The sequence below is a fragment of the Pelophylax lessonae genome (genome assembly GCF_965119305.1).
Source record: "Pelophylax lessonae genome assembly, chromosome: 8".
NCBI classification, from domain to species: domain Eukaryota; kingdom Metazoa; phylum Chordata; class Amphibia; order Anura; family Ranidae; genus Pelophylax; species Pelophylax lessonae.
This window is the reverse complement of record NC_138775.1, coordinates 153,987,350-154,003,667: the sequence shown is the minus strand read 5'-3', so window position 1 is coordinate 154,003,667 and position 16,318 is coordinate 153,987,350.

Genomic DNA, 16,318 nt, shown 5'->3' with positions numbered 1-16,318 from the left:
CACTTTTTAGACCCCCTAGACACTAAATCACACAAAAAAAGTTCTTAAAAATTGTCATTTTTGATAGAGAGCCAATTATTGGAAAAATTAAAAAAAAAAAAAAAAACTTAAAAAAAAAAAATTCTTTGGATTTATTGTCTGGGGGGGCTAAAAAGTGTACATGTGAAGTTTCAGCTCTGTAGCATGTCCTGAACCAGAAAAAAAAAGATCATATAGGTGTAAAAGGGGTTCCCACCATCCCTGCTCTACTGAAAAATTATCTTTTTTTCTGGTTCTGGACATGCTACAGAGCTGAAACTTCACAGGTACACTTTTTAGACCCCCTAGACACTAAATCACACAAAAAAGTTCTTAAAAATTGTCATTTTTGATAGAGAGACAATTATTGGAAAAAAAAAAAACTTAAAAAAAAAACATTTCTTTGGATTTATTGTCTGGGGGGTCTAAAAAGTGTACCTGTGAAGTTTCAGCTCTGTAGCATGTCCAGAACCAGAAAAAAATTAGGGTTAGGGCTAGGGTTAGAGCTAGGGTTAGGGTTAGGGTCAGGGCTAAGGTTAGGGTTATTTTTAGTGCTTAAGGTTAGAGGGTTAGAGTTAGAGGGGTAGGGGTAGGGCTACTAACTCTAACCCTAAGTATCTCACCGTAACCCTAACCCTAGCCCCTAATACTAAACCTAACCCTCTAACCATAACCCTAACCCTCTAACCTTAACCCTAACCCTCTAAGCCTAGCCATAAAAATAACCCTAACCCTAAACCTAACCCTAACCCTAACCCTAACCCTAGCCCTAACCCTAGCCCTAGCCCTAACCCTAACCCTAGCCCTAGCCCTAACCCTAACCCTAGCCCTAAGCCTAACCCTAGCTCTAACCCTAATTCATAATTTTTTCTGGTTCCGGACATGCTACAGAGCTGAAACTTCACAGGTACACTTTTTAGACCCCCCAGATGCTAAATCCAAAGAAATTTTTTTTTTTTATTTTTAATTTTTCCAGTCATTGGCTCTCTATCAAAAAGGACAATTTTTAATAACTTTTTTGTGTGATTTAGTGTCTAGGGGGTCTAAAAAGTGTACCTGTGAAGTTTCAGCTCTGTAGCATGTCCAGAACCAGAAAAAAAATAGAATTAGGGTTAGGGCTAGGGTTAGAGTTAAGGTTAGGGCTAGGGTTAGGGTCAGGGCTAAGGTTAGGGTTATTTTTAGTGCTTAGGGTTAGAGGGTTAGAGTTAGAGGGGTAGGGGTAGGGCTACTAACTCTAACCCTAAGTATCTCACCGTAACCCTAACCCTAGCCCCTAATACTAAACCTAACCCTAACCCTCTAACCTTAACCCTAACCCTCTAAGCCTAGCCATAAAAATAACCCTAACCCTAGCCCTAAGCCTAACCCTAGCCCTAACCCTAATTCGTAATTTTTTCTGGTTCTGGACATGCTACAGAGCTGAAACTTCACAGGTACACTTTTTAGACCCCCCAGACGCTAAATCCAAAGACATTTTTTATTTTTTTTTATTTATTTATTTATTTTTTTAATTTTTCCAATAATTGGCTCTCTATCAAAAAATTACAATTTTTAAGAACTTTTTTTTGTGTGATTCAGTGTCTGTGGGTCTAAAAAGTGTACCTGTGAAGTTTCAGCTCTGTAGCATGTCCAGAACCAGAAAAAAATTAGGGTTAGGGCTAGGGTTAGGGCTAGGGTTAGGGTTATTTTTAGTGCTTAGGGTTAGACGGTTAGGGTTAGAGGAGTAGGGGTAGGGTTACTAACTCTAACCCTAAGTATCTCACCATAACCCTAACCCTAGCCCCTAACCCTAAACCTAACCCTAACCCTTAAAGCCCAGTTCCTGTCCCATTTTGGTCTGTTTGCGGTTGTTTGCGGTGCGTTAAACGGGGAGTTTGGTCTGTCACTGTGAAGCGGGCGTAACCCTTACACTACCTGATCGATACAACATCATACCTGATCGTATATACACACTGAATGTTTTAAAGCACGTTATTCCAAACAATTTAGGAATGTTAGGTGATTTATGCCCTTTATGGAATAAAACCCAACTCTGCGTCAACTACGTAATTTTCCATGGGAGTTTTGCCATGGATCCCCCTCCCCAATGCCACAGTCCAGGTGTTTGTCCCCTTGAAACAACTTTTCCATTACTATTGTGGCCAGAAAGAGTCCCTGTGGGTTTTAAAATTTGCCTGCCTATTAAAGTCTATGGCGGTTCGCAATGTTCGCCGGTACGCGAACATTCGCCGATGTTCGCGTTCGCCGTTCGCGAACGGCGAATTTTATGTTCGCGACATCCCTAGTCTACTGGTGATGATTTTCAAAAGAATCTTACAGTCTAAGCTTAGGAGGGAGACAGGCTTATAAGAGTTTGGGTCTGTGGGATCCTTGCCTTTTTTGGCAATTAATTTGATATGAGCCTGGTACCCAGATGATAGGTATTTACCCCCCCCCCTGAATTCCCTGGTAAACTTTGTTTTTGTGGACAGTTTATGAAATTCAGGGGTATAGCCATCAGGGCCTGGTGACTTCCCTTTGGCCAGGGTGCAGATAGATTTGAACACCTCCTGGTCAGTGACAAGGGAATTGAGTGAGGTATCTATCTTTGGCAGGGAGACCCGATCTAAAAAAACCTGTGCCTAGGTCAGGTCTATGGTGTCCTGTTTGTACAATTTGGTGTACAATTGCTCCAAAATTAGGCTGATGTCATTTGCGGATGAGATATGGTTGCCTTGGGCATCCTTAGGGGCTACGATATGTGTGGGGGCATGAATGCCCTTGCACAATTTTGCAACCAATTTCCCCGACTTGTTACCAAATTTATGGTATTGCAGATTAAGATAAGATTGGTGGATATGTTCCTGTGCATCAGCCCAAAGGTCAAATTGGTGTTTGGCTTCCTGCCAGAGCTTTCAGTGAGTGGGGAAAGTGTCTTAAATAGGGTTGAGCGGACACCTAGATGTCCGTGTTCGACGGGTTCGGCCGAACTTTAAAAAAAAGTCCGGGTCCGTGTCCCGGACTTTTACCGAACTTTTCCCGGACACCGAACCCCATTGAAGTCAATGGGGACCCGAACTTTAAGGCACTAAAATGGCTCTAAAACACCAAAGGAAAGGGCTAGAGTGCTGCAAATGGCAGCAAAACGTAATTAAGAGCATGGCAAGTGCTCTGCAAACAAATGTGGATAGGGAAATAACTTAAAACAACAAAAAAAAACAGAAAAATAAAACAATGTTCTTCTTCATCTCTGAAGGACGAGGCCCATATGGAGTAGGAGGGAGGTTGAGGTGGTGGTGGATGTGGCGGTGACATAGGCGTGCGCACAGGGTGTGCTGGGTGTGCCTGGGCACACCCTAATCACCTAGGGCACATAGCATTGCCAGTGAGGAGATGGGAAAGATCTCCCTGGGACCTGCTCTGCTCTATTTCTCCTTGCCTACAGGTACATGGCCCCGATACATTACTCTCCCTGCTGGCAAACACATGCATGTGTATTTCAACTTTGGGGTGCACACCTTAATGCAATAGGCTGCGCACACCTATGGGCGGTGTAGGTGGAAGCGGCGGTGGAGGAGGACCAGGGCCGGATTAACAGCATCATGGGCTTGGTGCTGAGGATTTTGAAGGGCCTTAGGGCCGTGCCTTGCCATGCACCCAGAGGAGGAAGGGTGCAGCCATGCATGCCTAATTCAACATGGGATGCTGTCTCTGAAGCCCATAAACACATCCATGCATCGCCAACTGTCCCTCCTTGTCCGGCCTTCACGCTGTGTGGGGAGGTTCTGAGGGTGCTGCCTGGGGAAGCGAGCATAGAAGCCAGACTTCTGTGTTTACAAGTGACAGAAGAGCGGTAACAGTGAATATGGCCAACCCGGGGCCTATATAAAAGGTAGGGGCCTGGAGCTGCAGCTCCAATAGCCCCTACATTAATCTGGCCCTGAGGAGGAGGACGAGGTAGCCAACACTGCTTCTTTTCACAAATTTTAAATGAGGGTACACCCCAAAAGAGTGAGAAAGAGCAAAAATGGAACAATGGGTGGGTAAGGTCGGTATCCATTGCTATTCTGCATAAGGTACGGAAAAGTCCCGTGGGATCCATGCCTGGTTCATTTTAATGAACGTGAGCTTGTCCACATTGTCTCTGGACAGGCGGCTGCGCTTGTCTGTTATAACGCCCCCAGCCGTGCTAAATACCCGTTCAGATAATACACTGGCTGCAGGGCACGCCAGCACCTCCAAGGCGTAAAGGGCAAGCTCAGGCCATGTGCCCAATTTGGAGACCCAGAAGTTGAAGGGGGCAGACCCGTCATTCACTACATGTAGGCGTGTGCACACATACTGCTCCACCATGTTGGTAAAATGCTGCCTCCTGCTAAGACGTTCCATCTGAGCTGCTGGTGCTGCTGTTTGTTGTGGCGTGCTGACAAAGCTTTTCCACATTTCGGCCATGCTAACCCTGCCTTCTGAGGTGCTGGCGGTGCCCTGGTTGCGTTGGCGACCTCCTCCTCCTCTGCCTTGTGCTTCCACTGTGGCCCCGCTGTCAGATGGGAATGCCAGCAGCATGGCGTCTACCAGCGTGCGCTTGTACTCGCGCATCTTGCGATCGCGCTCCAGTGAGTGAATTAAGGACGGTACGTTGTCCTTGTAACGGGGATCCAGCAGCGTGGCCACCCAGTAATCAGCACAAGTTAGAATGTGGGCAACTCGGCGGTCGTTGTGGAGACACTGCAGCATGTAATCGCTCATGTGTGCCAGGCTGCCCAGAGGCGACGAAAGGCTGTCCTCTGTGGGAGGTGTATCGTCCGTGTCCTCTGTATCCCCCCAGCCACGCACCAGTGATGGCCATGAGCTGGCCTGGGTGCCACCCTGCTGTGAACATGGTTCCATCTCCTCCTCCAGCTCCTCCTCCTCCTCATCCTCCTCATCCTCCAGAACTGTGCCCCTGCTGGACAATTGCGTCCCTGGCGTTTGCGTGTGCAGGAACCCACCCTCGGAGCCCCTTGCGAATGACTGCCCTGAAAGCCTTGGAAATGTTACCTCTTCATCCTCCTCCTCCTCCTCATCCTGTGCCACATCCTCTTCCATCATCGCCCGAATTGTTTTTTCAAGGAGGCATAGAAGTGGGATAGTTAAGCTGAGAACGGCGTCATTGCCACTGGCCATGTTGGTGGAGTACTCAAAACAGCGCAACAAGGCACACAGGTCTCGCATGGAGGCCCAGTTAAATTAAATAGCGGAATAGAAAATATGATCCAAAAAAAGTGTATGTATATCACACGTACACAACCACACTGGGCCCCAATTACTATTGTTTGTACCCCTAAAAGGCTAGATGAGGAGTAGGGGGAGTATGGAACAGGCAGCACCCTCAAACCTTCAGAAGTATGAGATGAACCCCAACAACTTGGAAAGGTGGATCTCTCTCACACGTACCGACACAGACTATCCCGCAATTCAATTGATCCTCAAAGGTTTTTATTGAATAGCGGAATAGGAAATATGATCAAAAAAAGTGTATGTATCTCGCACGTACACAACCACACTAGGCCCCAATTACTATTGTTTGTACCCCTAAAAGGCTAGATGAGGAGTAGGGGGGGTATGAAACAGGCAGCACCCTCAAACCTTCAGAAGTATGAGATGAACCCCAACAACTTGGAAAGGTGGATCTCTCTCACACGTACCGACACAGACTATCCCCCAATTTAACTGATCCCCAAAGGTTTTTGATTAAATAGCGGAATAGAAAATATGATCCCAAAAAAGTGTATGTATATCACACGTACACAACCACACTGGGCCCCAATTACTATTGTTTGTACCCCTAAAAGGCTAGATGAGGAGTAGGGGGAGTATGGAACAGGCAGCACCCTCAAACCTTCAGAAGTATGAGATGAACCCCAACAACTTGGAAAGGTGGATCTCTCTCACACGTACCAACACAGACTATCCCCCAATTTAACTGATCCCCAAAGGTTTTTGATTAAATAGCGGAATAGAAAATATGATCCAAAAAAAGTGTATGTATATCACACGTACACAACCACACTAGGCCCCAATTACTATTGTTTGTACCCCTAAAAGGCTAGATGAGGAGTAGGGGGGGTATGGAACAGGCAGCACCCTCAAACCTTCAGAAGTATGAGATGAACCCCAACAACTTGGAAAGGTGGATCTCTCTCACACGTACCAACACAGACTATCCCCCAATTTAACTGATCCCCAAAGGTTTTTGATTAAATAGCGGAATAGAAAATATGATCCCAAAAAAGTGTATGTATATCACACGTACACAACCACACTAGGCCCCAATTACTATTGTTTGTACCCCTAAAAGGCTAGGAGTAGGGGGAGTATGGAACAGGCAGCACCCTCAAACCTTCAGAAGTATGAGATGAACCCCAACAACTTGGAAAGGTGGATCTCTCTCACACGTACCAACACAGACTATCCCCCAATTTAACTGATCCCCAAAGGTTTTTGATTAAATAGCGGAATAGAAAATATGATCCCAAAAAAGTGTATGTATATCACACGTACACAACCACACTAGGCCCCAATTACTATTGTTTGTACCCCTAAAAGGCTAGGAGTAGGGGGAGTATGGAACAGGCAGCACCCTCAAACCTTCAGAAGTATGAGATGAACCCCAACAACTTGGAAAGGTGGATCTCTCTCACACGTACCAACACAGACTATCCCCCAATTTAACTGATCCCCAAAGGTTTTTGATTAAATAGCGGAATAGAAAATATGATCCCAAAAAAGTGTATGTATATCACACGTACACAACCACACTAGGCCCCAATTACTATTGTTTGTACCCCTAAAAGGCTAGGAGTAGGGGGAGTATGGAACAGGCAGCACCCTCAAACCTTCAGAAGTATGAGATGAACCCCAACAACTTGGAAAGGTGGATCTCTCTCACACGTACCAACACAGACTATCCCCCAATTTAACTGATCCCCAAAGGTTTTTGATTAAATAGCGGAATAGAAAATATGATCCCAAAAAAGTGTATGTATATCACACGTACACAACCACACTAGGCCCCAATTACTATTGTTTGTACCCCTAAAAGGCTAGGAGTAGGGGGAGTATGGAACAGGCAGCACCCTCAAACCTTCAGAAGTATGAGATGAACCTCAACAACTTGGAAAGGTGGATCTCTCTCACACGTACCAACACAGACTATCCCCCAATTTAACTGATCCCCAAAGGTTTTTGATTAAATAGCGGAATAGAAAATATGATCCCAAAAAAGTGTATGTATATCACACGTACACAACCACACTAGGCCCCAATTACTATTGTTTGTACCCCTAAAAGGCTAGGAGTAGGGGGAGTATGGAACAGGCAGCACCCTCAAACCTTCAGAAGTATGAGATGAACCCCAACAACTTGGAAAGGTGGATCTCTCTCACACGTACCAACACAGACTATCCCCCAATTTAACTGATCCCCAAAGGTTTTTGATTAAATAGCGGAATAGAAAATATGATCCCAAAAAAGTGTATGTATATCACACGTACACAACCACACTAGGCCCCAATTACTATTGTTTGTACCCCTAAAAGGCTAGGAGTAGGGGGAGTATGGAACAGGCAGCACCCTCAAACCTTCAGAAGTATGAGATGAACCCCAACAACTTGGAAAGGTGGATCTCTCTCACACGTACCAACACAGACTATCCCCCAATTTAACTGATCCCCAAAGGTTTTTGATTAAATAGCGGAATAGAAAATATGATCCCAAAAAAGTGTATGTATATCACACGTACACAACCACACTAGGCCCCAATTACTATTGTTTGTACCCCTAAAAGGCTAGATGAGGAGTAGGGGGGGTATGGAACAGGCAGCACCCTCAAACCTTCAGAAGTATGAGATGAACCCCAACAACTTGGAAAGGTGGATCTCTCTCACACGTACCAACACAGACTATCCCCCAATTTAACTGATCCCCAAAGGTTTTTGATTAAATAGCGGAATAGAAAATATGATCCCAAAAAAGTGTATGTATATCACACGTACACAACCACACTAGGCCCCAATTACTATTGTTTGTACCCCTAAAAGGCTAGGAGTAGGGGGAGTATGGAACAGGCAGCACCCTCAAACCTTCAGAAGTATGAGATGAACCCCAACAACTTGGAAAGGTGGATCTCTCTCACACGTACCAACACAGACTATCCCCCAATTTAACTGATCCCCAAAGGTTTTTGATTAAATAGCGGAATAGAAAATATGATCCCAAAAAAGTGTATGTATATCACACGTACACAACCACACTAGGCCCCAATTACTATTGTTTGTACCCCTAAAAGGCTAGGAGTAGGGGGAGTATGGAACAGGCAGCACCCTCAAACCTTCAGAAGTATGAGATGAACCCCAACAACTTGGAAAGGTGGATCTCTCTCACACGTACCAACACAGACTATCCCCCAATTTAACTGATCCCCAAAGGTTTTTGATTAAATAGCGGAATAGAAAATATGATCCCAAAAAAGTGTATGTATATCACACGTACACAACCACACTAGGCCCCAATTACTATTGTTTGTACCCCTAAAAGGCTAGGAGTAGGGGGAGTATGGAACAGGCAGCACCCTCAAACCTTCAGAAGTATGAGATGAACCCCAACAACTTGGAAAGGTGGATCTCTCTCACACGTACCAACACAGACTATCCCCCAATTTAACTGATCCCCAAAGGTTTTTGATTAAATAGCGGAATAGAAAATATGATCCCAAAAAAGTGTATGTATATCACACGTACACAACCACACTAGGCCCCAATTACTATTGTTTGTACCCCTAAAAGGCTAGGAGTAGGGGGAGTATGGAACAGGCAGCACCCTCAAACCTTCAGAAGTATGAGATGAACCTCAACAACTTGGAAAGGTGGATCTCTCTCACACGTACCAACACAGACTATCCCCCAATTTAACTGATCCCCAAAGGTTTTTGATTAAATAGCGGAATAGAAAATATGATCCCAAAAAAGTGTATGTATATCACACGTACACAACCACACTAGGCCCCAATTACTATTGTTTGTACCCCTAAAAGGCTAGGAGTAGGGGGAGTATGGAACAGGCAGCACCCTCAAACCTTCAGAAGTATGAGATGAACCCCAACAACTTGGAAAGGTGGATCTCTCTCACACGTACCAACACAGACTATCCCCCAATTTAACTGATCCCCAAAGGTTTTTGATTAAATAGCGGAATAGAAAATATGATCCCAAAAAAGTGTATGTATATCACACGTACACAACCACACTAGGCCCCAATTACTATTGTTTGTACCCCTAAAAGGCTAGGAGTAGGGGGAGTATGGAACAGGCAGCACCCTCAAACCTTCAGAAGTATGAGATGAACCCCAACAACTTGGAAAGGTGGATCTCTCTCACACGTACCAACACAGACTATCCCCCAATTTAACTGATCCCCAAAGGTTTTTGATTAAATAGCGGAATAGAAAATATGATCCCAAAAAAGTGTATGTATATCACACGTACACAACCACACTAGGCCCCAATTACTATTGTTTGTACCCCTAAAAGGCTAGGAGTAGGGGGAGTATGGAACAGGCAGCACCCTCAAACCTTCAGAAGTATGAGATGAACCCCAACAACTTGGAAAGGTGGATCTCTCTCACACGTACCAACACAGACTATCCCCCAATTTAACTGATCCCCAAAGGTTTTTGATTAAATAGCGGAATAGAAAATATGATCCCAAAAAAGTGTATGTATATCACACGTACACAACCACACTAGGCCCCAATTACTATTGTTTGTACCCCTAAAAGGCTAGGAGTAGGGGGAGTATGGAACAGGCAGCACCCTCAAACCTTCAGAAGTATGAGATGAACCCCAACAACTTGGAAAGGTGGATCTCTCTCACACGTACCAACACAGACTATCCCCCAATTTAACTGATCCCCAAAGGTTTTTGATTAAATAGCGGAATAGAAAATATGATCCCAAAAAAGTGTATGTATATCACACGTACACAACCACACTAGGCCCCAATTACTATTGTTTGTACCCCTAAAAGGCTAGATGAGGAGTAGGGGGAGTATGGAACAGGCAGCACCCTCAAACCTTCAGTATGAGATTGTGTTCACTGTACCCCACAAAGATTGAGTTCACTGCACCCCACAATGATTGTGTTCACTGCACCCCACAAAGATTGTGTTCACTGCACCTCACAAAGATTGTGTTCACTGTACCCCCCAAAGATTGTGTTCACTGCACCCCACAAAGATTCTGTTCACTGTACCCCACAAAGATTGTGTTCACTGCACCCCAAAAAGATTGTGTTCACTGCACCCCAAAAAGGATGTTGTTCACTGCACCCCAAAAAGGATGTTGTTCACTCCACCCCAAAAAGATTGTGTTCACTGCACCCCACAAAGATTGTGTTCACTGCACCCCAAAAAGATTGTGTTCACTGCACCCCAAAAATGATTTTGTTCACTGCACCCCAAAAAGGATTTTGTTCACTGCACCCCAAAAAGGATGTTGTTCACTCCACCCCAAAAAGATTGTGTTCACTGCACCCCAAAAAGATTGTGTTCACTGCACCCCACAAAGGATTTTGTTCACTGCACCCCAAAAAGATTGTGTTCACTGCACCCCAAAAAGGATGTTGTTCACTGCACCCCAAAAAGGATTTTGTTCACTGCACCCCAAAAAGATTGTGTTCACTGCACCCCACAAAGGATTTTGTTCACTGCACCCCACAAAGATTGTGTTCACTGCACACCAAAAAGGATTGTGTTCACTGCACCCCAAAAAGATTTTGTTCACTGCACCCCAAAAAGATTGTGTTCACTGCAGCCCAAAAAGATTGTGTTCACTGCAGCCCAAAAAGATTGTGTTCACTGCAGCCCAAAAAGATTGTGTTCACTGCAGCCCAAAAAGATTGTGTTCACTGCAGCTCACACACAGAAAAATGGATGTGGATCACTGACACCTGCCTATCTCCAATCCCACACCACACAGCAATATCGATTGTAGTTTGTAGAACACAGTTTCCCTAAAATTCAGCAGACTCTGTCCCTAACAGGATTGAGAAGAGATCGTAGATCAGGATTGAGTGCAGACCCCACCCCCCACACAGCAATATCGATTGTAGTTTGTAGAAGACACTGACCCTATATAATTCAGCAGACTCTATCCCTAAAATGCCTACAACTCGCCCTGCCTAAACACTCCGACCTGTCCCTCAATTCTATCCGGACACAAATGGTTTTTTCCTGCCTATCTTTCCCTAATCAGCAGCCAGCACGTTGATGTGTGCTCTGTCCCTGAATCTAAGCAGCATAATGACGCCGCTGCGGCTGCCTCGAACTTATAAAGACTTGGTCACATGCTTCAGACGGCCAATCACAGCTACTGAGACATTTGCAGGCATGGCTGGGATGGCTTAAGGCACACCAGTTAAACGATTGTTGATTGGCTGTTGAAAGCCCGCCATGAAAAGAGCGCCAAAGCATGCAAAACCCGGAAATAAAACGACCGAACACGGATTTTTACCCGAACATACAGTAAAGTGTCCGTGTCCGTGTTCGGGTACAAAAAATCCAATTATTCGGTACGAACACGAATAATACAGTCCGTGTTCGCTCAACACTAGTCTTAAATCAACTGTGTTTGGGCAGAACACAGGCGGTCATTCCCTTCACCATAGCTTTTGAGAACATTCTTTTTATATGTGGTTGGAAAGGCGATAATTCGGCCTCGCAAAACAGCTTTACCAGCTTCCCAGATTAGATTGGACTCATCACTATGTACTGAGTTTGTGGCTTCATTGTCTGCCCAAGTCTCTTGCAGCACCCTTTGGAGGTCATGGTTATGTTCAATATAGGATAGACAGCGCCCGGTCCTCGAGGGATTTAATGGGGTAAAATTTAGTATGCGGACAGAGATCGAGCCATGGTCTGAGATTGCAATCTCATGTATAAGGGACTTGAAGGTATGTTTTAAGAGGGTGGAGTTACAGAGTAAACCTTCAGACTATATAGGTATCTATATGTTTCTTGTTTCTTGATACGCACCTTGTATCTGCTCCTGAGGAAATGGAGTGTATTCCACGAAACGCGTCATGCTTTTTGGATGCAGCTTTACTACAATCATGCATTCAAATTTAGATCCTATATATATGAACTTTCTGTACTCATGCAATGTTTTTTAATGTATTTTGATGATATGGAGTACAAATCGGCTCCTAATAATACTATGTACATATTGTAATGTTGTAATGTTCTATGTTGAGATCTGTATATATATATATATATATATATATATATATATATATATATATATATATATATGAATTAGAAAATGTGCCATCATGTATTGATCATTTTACCAGTTGTGTACCACGTGTTTCATTTAAAGGACCAACTCCTTCCTTTTCAATTTCACCTGCCATAAGAAGGAGATGAAGGTAAGGGTACAAATGTGAGGACACTTTCTGAAAAAAGGATTTGGTGGGAGAGTTGGGAGCATTGATGTTGGTTACAACAATATCCCTGGTTGAGATGCTTAAGTGTGAGGACAGGAGATGACTTTCAACATCATTCACTACTGAAACTACCTCACAGGGAAACTTTTTGTGAATAAGGATCAGCACACCTGCTTTGCCTTTTACTGACACAGAGCCATAAACTTGATCTTCCCAAAATTTGCGCATATGCAGAAAATCCTTTGTAGGGAGATGCAATATCTGTTTTGAGGCGCTTAAGCTAGTGGAGAACCACCATCTTTTTGTGGGGGGAGCGAAGCCCTTTAACGTTCCATGACGTAATCTTCATTGTGGAAGAGGGGCCTAGAGAGGTCTTGGACAATGTGTGGGTGTGTACTGCTACCAAAAATTACAAAAAAAATTACGAAAAAAGGGGGGGGTATGAGGCGATCAAGATAGTGCCACTGGTTAAAATGGCGCTCTGTGCCAGATTTTGCAGGAAACAAGTACACTAATGGCACAGGTGTGTGTTGGGTTTATGTTAGAGTCAGATTTAGAGTTCAGCGGCCCCACACTCCCAACGGGGTCAGTATGTGACGGTGAGGTGCAAATTGCATCATACTGTCCAGGTCAGGGCAGACAAAGGCCTAACCTGTGAAGATGTAGCAGCTGGGAGCTGCAGGAGAAATAGTCAAGCTGACAAAAGTTACAGCGTTTTGTTCACGAGCACTGGGACTGTGTGTTTGACGGTCTGAAGGATCAAGGCTGGAGGCTTAAGCAGTGAACCTGCAAAAAGAGCCATGAGGCTAAATATTGTTGGTTTATTGCATTGATGGTGAGAACCCCCTGTGTGAGGCGATATCCATGTGAAATTTTGTATTTCTTTTTGCTTTGTTTTAAATAAAAGTGAGCAGAAAAAGCCCTAAAACGTACCTCTGTTGTAGAATAAACTCACCGTTTGGTGCTACCAATGAGCTAAAAATTCCCCAACTTGTCACATATATATATATATATATATATATATATATATATATATATATATTATGCAGCAAGCAGTTCTCAAGTCTTGAGAGAAGTCTTGAGAAAGACATCAACATTGATCTTGAAGAGTAGAAGGCAGAAGTAGGACCCTTTCTTTTTGCACACTTAGATATAAAATTTGCAAGGGGTAAGGTCTGGTGATTTGGGAAGCCACAGACAATGAACAAGATCTTGTTGTCCACCTCTTCCAATCCATCGTGATGAAATGCTGTCATACTTCAGATACTCTCAACATTTTCATTTGACGTGCAAGGACGAACAGTTCCATTTGCATATGCAATCATCTTCAACAATTTTTTATGCCACTTGTTAACTTATTTGTGATGAGACAGCTTTTTATTGAACTAATTGCAGAATTCCTGTCGCACTTGAACAATGGATTCACATTTTGCAAACTGCAGCACACAAAATTATTTATCCTTTGGTGTCGCCATTTTAATATAAACAAGAAACAGCACCACTGTGGGGCATTGAATTGAACTTCTAGTCAGGCTTTTAACTTTGGACTTTCCTCTATTAAAGAGTAACTCTGCTTTTGTTGAGAAGAAAACATTCCCCTCTGGGTAAACTATGTATACTGCAAAGATTTTACCAAACTTTGCTGCAAATTCCTACCTTTTGAATATTCTGAAGGAATAGCTGTTTGTTTGTGTCCAGTGAATCCACATGGGAATGGTTTTATATATCAGTTGGGGGGTGTGTGAAGTGATTGGCGCTGCCTATGTTATATCAATAAAGGTGTAATATGTGAATGAAATATCATCCAAATCCTGCTACCACATATTAATCACAAATAACATTGAGTAAGTGATATCACATGAGCCATATATACAAAAGGCATATATATAACGTGCAAATGGTGCAGTAAAGTGGCAAGTGATTTTTTTTGAACAGGTAAATGCTGATAATAAATATATCGAAGTGACTCAAATAAATAAAGTGCTGGGTGATGGTGCAAAGTTTGCTAAATAAGATCAAATAAATATTCTGATTGTAATATAGGTGGGTATTTAGGAAATAAAAATATAGATGTCACCGTAACACCAGACTTTTGTAGTATATGCACTTTATTTGTCTACATTTATTTTATACATTTTTTATTTCCTAAATACCCACCTATATTACAATCAGAATATTTATTTAATCTTATTTAGCAAACTTTGCACCATCACCCAGCACTTTATTTATTTGAGTCACTTCGATATATTTATTAAGAAATGTGCCAATTTCTTTCCCATGAAAGTGGAGTTACCCTTTAACAGTTTCCCTTGACTGTGGGTGTGGGTGTGTGTGTGTGTGTGTAAAAGCTAGAGAAATTAATGAAATATGTGGAATACTTTATCTGATGTCTATCAAGCAATCACATTTAAGTTGTTAATTAAAGGGAAATAAAAAAGAGTTTTAACTGATCAATATGGGTACCAGATTTAGTTTTGCCCTGCTTTTCTTTTTTTCCAGTTTTCATAAATGAGTTCCCTATTCTGTAGTGTAAATGTGTATATATATATATATATATATATATATATATATATATATATATATATATATATTAGTGATAATGTACAATTTATATAACATTCTCTAAATGACTTACTGGAATCATGCGGTGACATCTTTAGGTCTTATTATGAACAATTTATGGCTTAAAATACATAAATGACTAGGTGAGCTCTGGGTCCAGCTGTTTCTGTGATATTGACAACAGCTTGCCTTTTGCTGTCTAATGCATGTGATATATTATAGAAGATGTATCAACTGCTTCCGAACAAGGTCAGTTACAAAATGAGTTTCCCGTTTATATAGGACAGGAATATCAACACAGGCACACACAGTTGTTGGGACCTGCACAGGTTCATGTCATACATCTCCGTTTAAATAAAGGTCATTTTAAAGAAAGGACAGAATGATATTGGTACAATTGAGTTCAAAATGTTTGCTCAAATCAAACAAAACCTCAAGGCCAATAAATACTTTTCTGAAACTTATTTTGTTGGTTTCCATCATGTTTTTTTTAAAAAACTGAATTACATTGGTGTCTATTTTAGCATTAAACATACTAATGTTTTGGTTTGTTTTACACTCGCTTCAATAATGAATAAATTGAAGACAGTAAACGCTACCACTGCACACCTCAGTTCAGTAATGTCTGTCTCTGCTGCTTGAAGGAAATGTAGTCACAATCCTGTGCTACAAATGGACCTCCATTACTCCATTACATCTCAGCAGTCTAGCAGTTGTAAGTGTAAGCTAAGAAGTATATAACTGTGTAGGATTTTGTTTTATACAGTTTGGATCCCCTTAAATAGAATAGAATGACAACATTCACTTATTCTGATATACATGTCTGATTTACCATGTATTTTTTGAACCTAACTTCAAAATGGGCCAGCCTCTACTATAACTTCCTTTTAAAAAAAGAGAGCATACAGTGTATGAATCTATTTAAAGGCTAAGCTTACCTTTAGGAAAAAAAAATACATGCACTTATTTTGCAAGGGAAAAAATGTGCGTTTATTATTTTTACCCACAACAGCTTGCAAAGCATCATATCCATATCACTGAGTATTACTCCATTGTATCCTACGTTCTCTGGACCATCAAACTATATACAGTACTCTGTGCTATACACCGGACCACTAAATTCCATACACTCTTTATATCAAACCCTCTGGACTGTCAAACTGAAAGTACTGAACTGTACCCAAAATGCCATGGACCACCAAACTACATATGTTGTTATCATTGTGCTGTATGTTGCATTTTTTGAAAAAATGAGTGACCCTTAGAAACTTGCAATCTC